Genomic DNA, 15,235 nt, shown 5'->3' with positions numbered 1-15,235 from the left:
ATAAAGATAGTCCGATATCGATATGTACAGTAAAGATGTATAAATTTAGTATATTATGGCTCCATATAGACTGTTCTTTATAATACACTAGTAGTATTTACTGTATTGGAACAATCTGATAATGACTTATTGAAGTGTTAGATGAACATTCATATGCACAATTATGCAAATAACTTCAACATTTTTGTATTAGCCACCACACAAACTTTACTAGTTAAGCTATGTACCTATAGTTTGTTTTTACTATAATGAATTGGCAAAGCTGTTAATGACTCTAGGATTGCATGGCTCTGTGAGGGTATTATATTGGATTTCTGCATTCCATGCAACTTAAGGCTGTACAATACAAACAAGTTGGGTTTGTCACATGGTCACATATGATATAACATACTCTTCTTGGTGAAGAATGTGGACACAAGAAGCATGGTGCATGCAGAATAATTCATTACTATCAATAACACCAGCCAGGTGACTATCAACTTCCATAAAATTGTCAGCATCAGACATTGTGGACATCACATTTGCTGATAGGTTTACTGAGCTATCATTCTAAGAATGTTTTAATTGCTATAAAGTAATGCAGACAGTCTAATCTTGACTTACAGGTGATAAAGACACACGTATGTCTTCGGTATTTTCAGCACAGTAAATGTCCTGGGATTGGTTGCTTTCTGTCCCAGTGCTCTGGTGATATGATTCTGCCATACTGCCTGGATCCAGACGATTATTTTGACCAGCTACATGTACATTTACTAGTGACTGACGCATGCGCACAAAACATAGCCGTCAAAATGCTAACGTTTGCTTTTCCATACACTTTTATATACCTTTGGACTGTAGAATACGATAATTTCTTTTTTTACATACACTACAGCCACATATATAAATTCTTCCAGCCTGACAAAGTTTCTTCATTTTAACCAGTTGCTACATGATTTTCTGATGCCATACTACATGTAGCTATTTATATTCCCATGCATGGACCTTGATATCCCATGCATTTAGCTACGTACATAGAAAATGTGTATGGAGATATTTTATTTTTAAGGTGGATGGGACTATATAGCATCAAAAGCTATCTAGAGGTGCACTACACATTTTTGGATCGAACATGACGTTTGATTGCTGCCTATGAAGGACAGAAGGAGTAAAAGATTATCCAAATGCTGCATGCATGTGACGATTCCATGTTTTAAAATCTTTTGCTCCAAGGAGAGCCATTCACCATTTGGCCATGTACATGCGTGTGTGTTACATACACGAGTGACCAGGATGGTGCCAAATTCCCCAGGCCAGTGGAACAGTCTATGTTTTCCTAATTTGACTCTAACATTGATCTTGAAACATAACTACTCCTACATACTTTGTAATTGTAACTTAGCGCCTATTGTAACTTAGCACTCATTATAACCTAGCACTTATTGTAACTTAGCACCTATTGTAACTTAGCATGGTAGTGTATAATCACTGGAATGGACTACTGGACTGGCACTTTTTTGGTTTTACACATTTTTTAAGGGTTGGGTTACTGTACATTTGGGTGACTTGTGACAACATTTCAGTACTGAGTGGTGAATATGTAATAGTTATATCATGGGCAAGAGTACTTTGCCTGATATATACGCACAAGCCCGAGGGCAAGTGCGTGTATACAGGCAAAGAACGAGTGCCATGGTATAACTAATATGTTCTACTTTAGCATGTAGACTCACCTAATTGGCAAAATCTGCAGTTGCTATACCCTTCTCTTATATAGGGAATCAAGTAAGCTGTGATTGTGAGATTGAATTTTGCCAAATAAACTGTGATTGTGGGATTCAATTTTAATACATCAAACAGTAGTTTAATTTTATTATTGCTAATATAGCAATTTTAAGAGACTAGTGTTAATCATGTTACTTTAATTGCTACATTTACAAAAGTTACTTTAATTGCTACATTTACAAAAGTAAAAAGACTACTGTTAATGTATTAAAATTGAATTCCACTATCACAGCTTGCTTGATTCCCTATATAAGAGAAGAGGATAATAGTAAAACATCAAAGAAATCTGATGATTTCTGGATATAGTGTGCACACCTATTAGGTATGCAATGTCTCAAGTTAACGAGATATACGCACTGGTGGCAGTGCGTATTTAATAGTTATACCATGGCCATGAGGGATTTGCCTGATATATATGCCCAAGCCCGAGGGTCGCAGGCCCGAGGGTGCAGTGTGTAACGAGATATACACACTGCCTTAACAAGATATACGCACTGGTAGCAGTGCGTATATCTTGTTAACATTTTGAGCCAGTGTGATGTGTGATATATATGCACTGGCTTTCCTTTGATCTGAGGTGTGAAAGTGGTACATGATACTTTAATCCTAAAAAGTAGCTGTGATAAGCCAATTAAATGCATTTCTATTCACTGTGCTACTCTACTGTATGGCAGATATGTATACCCAAAAATGTTTTTCTCACTGTTAGGCACACATGATTATTGTGATACAACTTTCTATAACATGTATGGTGTGTGTCCGTGTGTGTGTGTGTGTGGGGGGGATGCGTGGGTGTGTGTGAACACACAACTACATCCCATTGCATAAATGGTTATTACTGGAATGAAATGTCTGCATTCTGTAAATTGTAAATGCCATAATATGATGCATTTAGTTGAATCCATTTGGCTTACCACAGCTACTTTTTAAGATTAAAGTATCATATTCACCACTTAGTGCTGAATTGTCACCCAAATGTACAATAACCCAACCCTTAAAAATGTGCAAAACCAAAAAAAATGTCAGTCCAGTAGTCCATTCCAGTATTCCAGTCCAGTAGTCCAGTCCAGTGATTAGACACTACCACTTAGCACTAATCGTTATTGTAACTTAAACTAGCCACTTATGTGTGCATAACATGTACATTAGCATTAAAACCCTGTCAGGTGATTGCTTTTAAACAGGCTGTAGGACCAGGTGTCCTACAGACCTTCAACACTTGTGCTGTAAAGTCTTAATAAATGAATAAAATAAATAAATACACAAACAAATAAATACACAAATTCATGCTTGGCTGCCAGCCACACTGACTATACTGTTTGCAGGACATAGAATCATATTTGGTGTAGTCATTGACAAACTAATTGTATACTACGTACTTTAATTTTTGTGCTGGAAGAGGACATCCAATTTTTTAAGGTTATATCCATTTCCTAAACAATTAAAAAGTTTATAAATGGGGTAAGGTAAATGGAGGTAACTCCGTGAATATTTTATGTTTGTTTTCATAACTTAAGATCAACAAAACTACAGGTAACATGTGGTAGACTGTGTGTACCAAATTGCGAGTGATTCGACGTAGCCATTATTATTATTTTTACATTTAATAAACCTTGTTGTATACACACATACGTAACATACGGATTACACTAACAAGACTCTGTATATCTTTTAAAACAGTTCTCCATCCTTCTCTCTCTCTCCCCTTGCAGTAGCCATTAGAAAGATATGACACAAAATATATCTGGTGGTGTAAAAAAACATGTGTATGGGACAACTTTGTGAATTTCTGACAGTAAGCCCGCAAGACCACCAATCTTGCAAAAAATGGTCTTAAATATACCTTGTTAGAAAACATACTAGAAAAACAGATCAATTTCTAGCTAACTCATGCAGCTACAATTATCTTGTATAGCACTGTGTTAACTTTCTCACTCAGGCAATACAGTTTCTGCAAGGTAATTTCGATGTGCCATCATTTAATTGCATATGTAATCACCATACCCTGGTGTATCTTCAATTATTTCATTTAGGAGGTAATTACAAAATCATCAATGCTGAAATCACAAAATTACCTCCATTTACATAACTATGCAAACTGCACTCACCAAACTGTGTTAACTCTATTGCTACATGGATCTGTAACACTGCTAGATATATATATATATATATATTTGTCATAAATCTGTACATTATAACTCATGGCCAATTTAATTAGTGGTTACCCAGACTACGTAGAATTTCAGAGTATGTACACTGTATACTAATATTTGACCACCGTTTATTCAAAGAATTTAAATAATAATAATAACAATCTGCTCTGTGTCTATGGAGAAGTCATGGCCATAGAGAATTGTTCATGCGAAGCTGCAAATGTGACTTGTCCAAATATAACCAACCAATCAACCATAGACTACAATCTGTTGCTGGTGATAGTAATGGTGTTGGAGCTGATAGGAGTGGTTCTGATACTAGTACTGGGCGGGGTGGTGTTGGTTCTGGTACTACTTGTACTAGTGGTGCTGTTGGCAGATATTAAGGGTGCTGCTGCCACTGCTAAATGTGATGCTGCACATATATTATGTTGCAATTCTGCTGGCACCCTTAGCATATCTTACAATATGTATAGTAGCAAATGTACTGAAACTACACATAATATTATGTCTTTGGTTCCTTTTAGGTTTTATAGACTTTGTGTATTCTTGTATTCTCTGTAGTGGTCTTGTTCAAAATTGCCATGGCTTTAGTTTTTGCAATGTTTTGAAAAAAAGATAAGTAAACACAAAAGTTATTTCATTTACATGTAAAAAGTAAAAATAATCCCAAAGCAGAATATTTTGACACAGAACATGCATGTGTATGTTGCGTCCTTTTGGGTGAGAACTTGCAATGATGTTCCAAATATTTTTTCTAGCAATTCTTTTTTTCTCACCAAAATCACGCATGCTCGTGCATGCTATATTTAAAGTTCACTGCATAAATCATAATAGCTACGTATATCATGCAATGATTTGGTCATTTACAGTCATTGACTTCTTTGTGCATTTTATTATCACTGTCACTATGTTAATCACCCTGACAGAATGAAGAACATTGTTCAAGACACTGTCCATTATGGCTATTCCCAGAAACTTCCTGGATACTACTAAAGAATTCTCCTGCTGATTATTCCCCTAATTCTTTTCACCACCTATTATTTGCCCCAATTTTAAAAACTTTGCCAGCATGGAGGGCATAGGTTTTTAGCCCTTGCATAAAACAAGATGTAAAGGATCTATGGTCATACACAAGCCAATTTATGATTGCACCCTGGATGAGCAGGCACATGGTCTCCAGGGGCGGCGAGGAAGAGAGGGCAAAAGGGGCTGTAGCCCAGTGAAAAAATTATGGTGGGGGGACTTTGCCTGCCTAAAATTATCTGTAGCTGTGATGGAGAGCCTAGCTCAATAGCATCAATAATTCGAGGTACTCGAATAGAGCAGTCACAGTATTCTTAGAGGAGCAGTGTGGTAAGCAACTTATCATACAGTATGGTAGTACTGTATATTAGAGATCATGGAGATTTGGGATTTCCTAGCCAAAAAAATCACACAAAAACCAGCGTCACAACTCTATCCTGGCACCTTGGCAGTATTGGTTAGGTATAACCAAGCCCAAAAGTACCTTCAGTACGATCCTAAAGGTTTCCAATAAATTGTTACGAAATTTTAAAAAAATTATACAATGTAATTTTCTACTGCCTGCCTGCCTGCCTGCCTGCCTGCCTGCCTGCCTGCCTGCCTGCCTGCCTGCCTGCCTGCCTGCCTGCCTGCCTGCCTGCCTGCCTGCCTGCCTGCGCCTGCCCGCCTGCCTGCAAGTGTAACTCGATAATGGCTAAGGCTACGGGTTTGATTTTTTCACTATTCAACGTCGCTTTGTCCCGAGACGTGCGGTGCATTTTGGCATACCGCAGTACGAACAATGCACGCATCATGGACTTACCTTTGTCCTCCTTTGTGTCCCATTTCTTTTTGCTGACAGCCAAAGGTGTCGATTCGCAGTAGCGCGATGTATGGCTTCCCTGCACTAGCTATTAAGTACAGTATGTTACCATTTCGGTTTTAATCATAATTTCGCGTAATTTTGCTCTTACTCTTGTTCTTACTCTCGCTCTTACTGTGTTCCTAGGATTAGTAACAGCACCCCTAGGGTTAGAAAACGCCTTTAGGATTAGGAACAGCGCCTTTAGGATTAGGAACGGTGCCCTTAGGATTAGGAACAGCGCTCTTGGGATTAGGAACAGCACCCTTGGGATTACCCGAGGAAAAGTTCCCTTAGGATTAGGAAGAAGCGCTAGTAGGATTAGGACAATGTTTTAAAACATTAGGTTAGGTTAGGGTGTGGGTTAGATATATAATGATATATATTGATTTACATTTGTGACATTTTCAGGCTCCAGGAGGTCTGTGGCTCGAGTGCCCGTTGTGACAAGTTTTTTTTTCGTTTTCTGTACCTTTTGGTGTCATATTTTTCTAAGTTATAATGGTAACATACTGTACAGGGGAGTAGGAAGTAATTTTGGATTGGTCAGGCAACTAAAACTTTCACACAGATTGTAGTGGTGTACTACATCCTTAGATTGCCTTTTATATGGTAACTGACTGTTCTATTAGAGTATCTGACTGTTCTATTAGAGTGTCTGACTGCTCTATTAGAGTATATCGATCTTCTTATGGCAAGGATTGGTCGGGCAATTTCCGGATCTGCCGGACCTACTCTGACGCCCCTGCTGTACCTAACGGCTTTTGCTTCCCTACAGTACGTTTGTAAACGGGAATCGTCCGTATTTTCCATGGTGACTGGACTGATTGCAGAGATGATTCTAACACTGTTCTTCGTTTGTAACACTGTGTAACGGGCTGAACATAGCTGAAAGCGAAGCGTAATATAGCCGCTGTACTTACGAGGCAGTAATTGATAGTTGGGGCGCGCGAATTGTCGTATTTTCGTGGTGACTGGATTGTTGCAGAGGGACTTCTTTTACTGTTTTTCGTCTGTAGCGCTGTGTAACGGGCTGAACATAGCTGAAATCGAAGCGTAATGGTCACTGTAAATCGCTAATAATAAAATAGTAATGGTCACGGGTCACTGTTCTTGTGATAGCTGGGGGGCGCGTTCAGACGAAAACATTAATTCTGTCGCCATCCTTTCTTTTGATGCGGTATGCGTGGGTTCACCAGTCATAATAATGTTACAAAAAAAGTTAACAAACAAGTATCCAAGCCATTGAGAGGGTGCAGAGAATTGCTGCCAGATGGGTAAAATCTAACCACAACTGGGAAAACAGTGTGACCAGCATGCTTTCAGAATTGCAATGGCCCGCATTGAACATTAGAAGACAAATTTCAAGGCTCTCTATCTTATACCAAGGACTACACAATTCAGTTTCACTAGAAATACCTACCTATATTACAGCCACTACCACCACACCCTTCACTAGATTTCAACATTATTTTCACTTCAATATACCTACTGCTAGAACTAATTTTTATCATAATAGTTACTTTCTAAAATCCTTTCGTGATTGGAACTTACTACCCATTTCTGCTATCGAAGCTGCTACTCTAGATAATTTTACTAATCAACTACGTGAGTTATTAATTGTATAACTATATTATCGTAACTTTTCTTTCTTTCTTTTTTATTGTAATAGTATGCACTATAACTCACTGATTGATTATAACTAGCAATTATATGTATGTACTGTATGCTGTAACTTATTATTTATGAATAGTAATTGTAATCAACACATGCACTGTTTATTATTAGTAACTGTAACATACACAATGTAGCATACATACTTTAACTTATTGATTGTAACGTGTTCTGTGATTTACATCCTAGGCAAACCAGCTGTGCTGCCTGCCTAGTAATTAATAATAAAGAAAAAAAAAAAAAGTTAAAGGAAAAATCAGAAATTTTAAGTTCGATTAGGGATCATAGAAAAAAAATTAGGGAAGACAAGGGAGGTTGCCTACACCTCCAGATATACTAGCGAACATTTAATCCCTAATCCAGTCTATACCCAAGAGCAAGACTGAATTAGGGATTAAATGTTCACTAGTATATGTGTTTCCTCTGCCCCTGATGGTCTCTGTAGTGTAGTTATGGTCACACATGCAGTTCTCCAAATAATACTGATGAGTGGTATAGTACTTAATCAGTCTTTAAAGCAAATCCACACTGCAGTAAAAAAATCATTTATGCATACAGAAAAAAAATGTAGCACCATAATATTGACTTTAAAAAGTCAACAAGCAGCAACTTTGGACTGCCAGTCTGACCACAGGTGAAAAGCTAAAAGCTATATAAGCAGTCACTAATTTACAACTAAATTTGGCCCTGCTACATTTCAATTAATATGTTATGCCACAACCAGTCTCTATATTTTCAAGCCTTATGCTGCAGGCAGTCATGGATATTTTGCATATAGATTGCAAATAATTATTATGTAATCAAGTCCTGGCATATGAGCTTACAAATTTAGGAGAAATTATTTGTGAGTTCTTGCTTTCTGAGAGGTCTTCATCATGCAAGAGTTGTAGGGATCAGTCTGTGCATGCAGTATATAAAGAAATTCAGTTGCATTGTATATAGTTACAGTCTACAAAGGACAGCCACTGTTTAGTTCTGAAAACTTACATTTTCAGCACTAACTGCATACAATATATCATATCATGGGTATACTTAGTTTGTATGGTGTTGCATGCGATGACTCTTCTGTTAGTGTTCCACTACAGTATCTCGATCTTGAATATGATGGAAAAAATAATGGGGAAAGGGTTGGGGAGTGGGTGCATGTCCCCTGTACCCCTTTTGAATCTACCTCTGAATTACTTTGGTTGAACTAATATCATGCAATGTTAAAGTATTGTGAATGGCTCTAATATGTATTTGTATAGGGTTATAAGGGTGAAGAGGAGTGGGACAGGTGACATATTATGTACATGCATGTGTATATGTTCTCCTATTTAGTCAAATGGCTGGATTGCTTTTCTTGTGTATGTGTTTGATGATGAGTGAATTTACATAGTTATAGTAAAGTGATCACTAATTAACAGCGATGGAAACAGGGCATATTGAATACTATGTGGAAAGATTAATTGTGCTTATGTAATTCAATTCACATTGCTTTATCATCCATTGAGAATAAAATGTCACTTCAGAAATTGTTTCATTGCCTCCGAGAACAGCTATGAGATCAGACTGAACCTACACAACATTATGATAACTGGTAATGCTGCTACTATATCATGTGTAACAATATAGTGGAAGTGTATATTGTGAGTCATGTAGTGATGTCATCATTGAAGGGATCACATGGGACCAGTGTGGTGATCCTACTACAGCTAATATTTCGAGAATTGTATTTTCAGTATACTGTTAATTAAAAGATGTTTTTTTATACAGCTATAAGTCAATTGAGTTATTGGATCCAGCAGGAAACATTTCTATTATAGAAAGCGTAATTCAGTACAATGATATGAAAGATGAATTTTCATGTCTTATAAATAGGAGAACATACACATGTCATAATATGTCACCTGTCCCACTCCTCTTCACCCTTATAACCCTACAAATACATATTAGAGCCATTCACAATACTTTAACATTGCATGATATTAGTTCAACCAAAGTAATTCAGAGGTAGATTCAAAAGGGGTACAGGGGACATGCACCCACTCCCCAACCCTTTCCCCATTATTTTTTCCATCGTATCATATTCAAGATCGAGATACTGTAGTAGAACAGTCAAATACTCTAACAGAACAGTCATCGCATGCAACACATGCATAGCAGTTTAATCATACTATATATTTATGATGCTAGACTCAGCTAGAGATACCAATCCAACAATCATTAGACAATAATTTATCATATAATGGACAATAAAGACATCCTAATGTATATTTGACTAGCTCAATGATATTACATGTCATGCAGTAATTGATTTCCAGTAAATATGACTATTTCAGTAGACAATACAGTCTTTTCTTCAAACAATATTCCAGCCATGTTTTTTGATAGAACTTTTATTTCATCTATCACATTAGTTAAGGCATGGTGACTATATTATTTAACAGCAGCAATGGAGGGCTCATAATTCATGCCACAAATGAGAGTGTTTAGTTAAATATATTCTCATCAGATTTGAGTTATGGAGCAGCAATTAGACAAACAACAAGAGACCTGTTATATCCATGTAACAAACTTCACAGAGAACAAAGGAGTGAATAATGGTGTGGCTTTGCATATTGACATGGTTACAAATGAAGTGCATTAACTGTGGTACCATCTATATCATTATATATTGCATTTACCTGATAATAAAATCCTTGTCCCTGTACCACCACTAAATTTATTGTTCATTCATGAACACATGTACATGCCACCCATGACCAACAATTTATTCACTATATACTTTCATGTGCTATGTGTTTGGTTTATCTTTGCAGTACTTGTAGTTCTTGTAAAATGCAAGACACTGATGTGATTATTGAATGAATTAAACAATCTACTTGTTGTGTGCAAAAGTCAAGTATATCTTGTCTGCCTTGGATTTAAAAAGAACATCACTAGATTCTTCCCATTAAAGGATTGAGATACTCTAATAGAACAGTCAAATGCCAAAAAATTTTAGTAAAGGAATTAGGCCAGCTATATGCCACTTGTGGGCATGCCTGTATCTATAAATGCTGTAGAATCAACTAACCCTGAACATTGATGTTTTTGAAATTTGAAACCAAAAGTGTAATATTTCAGAAGATCTCAGCAAGATTACACTCCCAGTCCCCACAATGACAGTCATTGCGGAGAGATCCAAATGTCAATCACGACTGCCTGTTCAATAGCCACTCTGCACTCCATTCTTTTTAATCTGTGGTCAGGATTGCATGGACATGTGTAATGTATATAAGTTCCGGCACTGTTATTATACTTTTTGGAATTTCCAGCAAAATCAGACTATAATTATATTTTTCTATTTTCTATTATGCTGCACTAAATTACATAATTTCAATTATAGTTTATGCCTGACAATACTTTCCAACTCAAACTTGAATAAATGCTATTTTGATAACGTAAAACTCAACCCCAGAATTGAATTTAACGGTAACATCACAACAGCTGTAATTTAGTTGCATATCATGCAGTGAATTGTACATTCAATGGTTCGAATAGTAAGTCTTGTTCTATAGAGAAGATTCTGCTGCGTATATCATGTCCCTTATTGTGTTAGCATGATGTAGATAGTGTTGTAAGGCATTATCATTTTAGTTGCTAAATGATATTAGTAAAATCCAAATCATGAATTCGAAGTTGTTGTTATTGTTGTGTGCTATTGTTATTTGTTACCGTCTTTATTGTTCTGTACAGTAAGCTGGATATTTTATCAAACTTTAAACTTTAATATATAAATGTCACATAACTTCAGTGTTGTAAACCACTGCTCCTATGATATTTTGTGGCTCTATATATTTAGTTAAATGTACATAGCACAGAATTTAAAAACACTATTTTGTCAGGTTTCTCTCTCTCTCTATGTATATATATATATATGTACCACTTTCACACCTCAGATCAAAGGCTCAGACTGTTGTATATAAATGATATACCACAGCAAACTGTAGTATATAACTGATATACCACACTTTGTGGTGTCCCACAGCATTCCATGTGCAGGTCTCAACAGTCAACAAACTCTCAACATTTACATTCCATAAAGTCCAGTAAACAACATTATGCAACTTGTTCAACCCAGGAGGTGATACTTATAAGAGGCCTGTTTCTATGGCAATTATAGTTGTATTAGACTTTGAAATATTTTGATTGATTATTAAGCAATAATTGTACATTTAAACTTTGTATATAATCACATAGATATAATCATATAGAGAGTCTCTCACTGTCTCTATAACGTCCTTTATGGGTCAAACAGCTGATCAACTGATATGTCTTTTAAAAGCTCATCAATGTCATCTGTACTGTCTTGATATGAACCAGAAAAAGATATTGGACAGCTTGAAAAGTTGCAACTGTTAAAGATAAATGTTGGAGCAGGGGGTGGCAAGTGTTGCTTTGTAACAAACTGATCTTGGCTAATCAATGAACTTCTATGACTTACAGCTGTGGTAGAAGAACCATATGCCACCAATTCTGTGCCACTACCATTTTCACTAAATGACTGGTCATCTGTAAATCATCGCTGTGGCAGTCAAATTGAAACCTCTTGCCTGGTTGGTCCTTGGGGTGATCCAAGGCAGCGAGTGCGTATCGGGGTGTATCACGCGCTTGGACTTCCTGCATGCTTAGCAGCCTTTGTACATTCTCCAACAGTGTTCACAGCACTAGTTGTAGCACTTGCCTTTCGCTTCAACATCAGGCGCAGTAATCAGGCGGTATGACTCACGATTCATGTCGCACAAATCGTCTTTAGCATTGTCTTTAGCCAGCAGAGAAACGCTTGGTGGTGAAAAGTCGCGGCAGTTAACACAGGGACACCAGCCAGGCACTTGTAAACAATAATGGCTTGCTAGTTCATCTTCAGGTAACAATCCAACGTTGTCTTTAACAATCAATGTTTTACTTACGACTGTATTACTACCGGGAGCAGTAGACATGACAATGAAAGTAGTACATAACAGTTATAACCCGGATACTCGGGATATGACAAAAATATATGCACTCGCGCCCTGCGGGCGCTCGTGCATATATTTTTGTCATATCCCTCGTAACCGTGTTATAACTATAAAATGTATATATATACCTAGGGCTGTCTTGGGATATGACTCATACCCAGTGGAAAATTAAAGCACGAAGCATTGTCACAGCTTACAATCACTATAATACATAACATTGTTTGGTTTTACATACATTTTTTCACAATAATCATATGCCCAACAGTTATTCTAAAAGTCTCAGCTAATTCTTGAACTCATTTTGATTGACCTCCTGCAGTTTTAAAGACTTCATATGCATAAACTTGTATGTGTTGAAGAAGCTGATCTTTCTTTAAGGCCAGATGTACCCATGCATTCACTGGACTGGACTACTGGACTTACAAAAAAAATTTCCCTAACCCTTTAACTACCACCACCACTGTATGCACGCACAGGTTTCTCATTGTCTAGATTTATCTTGAGTACTAGCAGCACATACAGTTACCTAATATGTTCTAGTTTTGTTGGTATATTTATCAGCAAGATTAACAAGAAGGTACATACGTGTAACTGAGCTCTTATTTAACATTTAGTCAGAGAATTTCCTTCCCATGAATACACTATATTCAACTGGCAGGTAAGGCTGAATTCAACTGTATGTGCAGTATCCTGTTTGCAATTTACAAACATAGTAAGCTGGAAAATCAAGTGAGCATACATGAACTGCAAAGTGGTTATTATATCATCATTCCCCCATGACATAATTGCATTGCCAAACTGACTGAACTTTATATGTGACAATTTGTCCTATTTTACAAAGAAAGCCAGAAACGATGAACAGATACATAACTATGTTCATGGTGCAGTAGTGCTACATATCATCTTGGGATCAACTACATGGATAATGAGTGCAATGAAGAGTGCACCAGTTTTAATTACCGTGGTGCAGTTTTTTTCTGATTTCTTGGCTACCAAAAGGCAACGAAACAAAGCTTACACCCCTCAAGACCTCCCTGTAGACAGTTCAGCTATGCAACAAATCACCTAGTAGTGATTTCAACCACATTACAAGTCAACTAGTAGAGAGTTCAGCTATGTAACAAGTCTCACTGTATAGAGTGTTCAGCTACATACATTACAAGTCGCCCAGTATAGAGAGTTCAACTAGCATAACTCCTGTGGAACTCTCTACAGAGTGGCTTGTCTGTAGCTTGCAATAAACTCTATACTAGGTGACTTCACTGTAATGTAGCTGAACTCTCTGCAGGGAGACTTGTAATCAGGCCCGTAGCCAGGAGGGGGGGGGGGTTCGGAAGAACCGCCCTCTTGGGAAAAGGTCCACAATTTCAGTAAAAAGGTCCACAATTTTAGCAAAAAGGCCCACAATTTTAGTATACAAGTCCAAATTTTCAGTAGCAAAAGCCCATTAGCTCCAGTTTAATAAACACCACTAATAAGAAGCTAAATTAAGTGCTCCGAGTAGCTGGATCATTCAGTGCTTGTAATGCAATGCAAGATCGAGATACTTTAATAGAGCAGTCAACCACCCTAATAGAACAATCACTCTAATAAAACAATCACTCTAATAGAATTACATTTTCTTTTAAAATCTGTATGTTACTACTTAATTTATTTACAAAACCATATTTGTTGTCTAAACTAGAACTTTCATGATATAAAAATTTTGGTGGGCAAGCCCCTCCCATGTAGAGCCCATAAATAGCATCCATGCTTCAATGCACGATCCAACAGAGCGCTCAATCTTTCCCATTCTTATTCACTGTGATATTCCAATATATTATAGACACATGCAGATGGTATAATCACAGATGGTATAATTACAGTAGCAGTAGAGATATTTCCCAGATGTCATCCAAATAGCTGGTCTTGAGCTTACCTAAAAATTGTTATTTTATTGACTGAAATGCCACTAAATTCAACCTTTTAGTGTCTATTTTCAAAAAATTTCCCTGGGGGGCATGCCCCCAGACCCCCCTAGTTTCAGCATGCGAACACCATAATGTAATCCATATAAAAAGGGCCTCAAAAAAGGTCCACTTTTCTTCTAAAAAGAACCTACCTAGATAAAAGTCTGGCTACGGTCCTGGTAATGTAGGTGCATTCTCTATTAAGTGACTTGTAATGGTACTGAACAAGTTGTATTTCAGTACATGACAATATTTCATTACAACTATATATCTAGCTAAAGTTCAAATCAAAAAATTTTCTCTTCTAGTTCCTACAGTAAAGAAAAAACAATACAAGTAAAACCAGTCCCAAAGCTGGTTTTGAATAATTAGTAATATCTATACCAACAACAACCAATTATGCAAGCTGTGAAAAAAGGGTACGGCCTCCAGGATGAAAAATGTTGTGGCATCAAAGGTGGTGGCCAAGAAATGGCTGCAATGATGTTAATGTCAATCATTTTAATGATCACTCGTCATTAAAAGTGATTGACATTAGCATCATTGCAACCATTTCTTGGCTGCAATACCCAATGGTAGCTACACCACTGTTGGAGGGCTCACTGTACAAATCTGACATTCCAAAAAGCATTGCTTGGCACTTTAAAGTGCACTGTACAAGAGTGTGCATGACCTTCTTGAAAACCATTACGTGCATGTATTATTCAGACAATTAGTGGGGAAATATGTGTGGCAGCAAAAATGTAGTGTGGGTGCTGATGAGAAACAGAAAACCTGGCACCGTGCAAATATAATAGCTTAATTGCATGAGCATGCAGTAGCTGATTGCCATAGCTAGCTAATTGT

The sequence above is a fragment of the Dysidea avara genome, chromosome 3 (assembly GCF_963678975.1).
Source record: "Dysidea avara chromosome 3, odDysAvar1.4, whole genome shotgun sequence".
Taxonomy (NCBI): domain Eukaryota; kingdom Metazoa; phylum Porifera; class Demospongiae; order Dictyoceratida; family Dysideidae; genus Dysidea; species Dysidea avara.
This window is presented reverse-complemented; position numbering follows the sequence as displayed.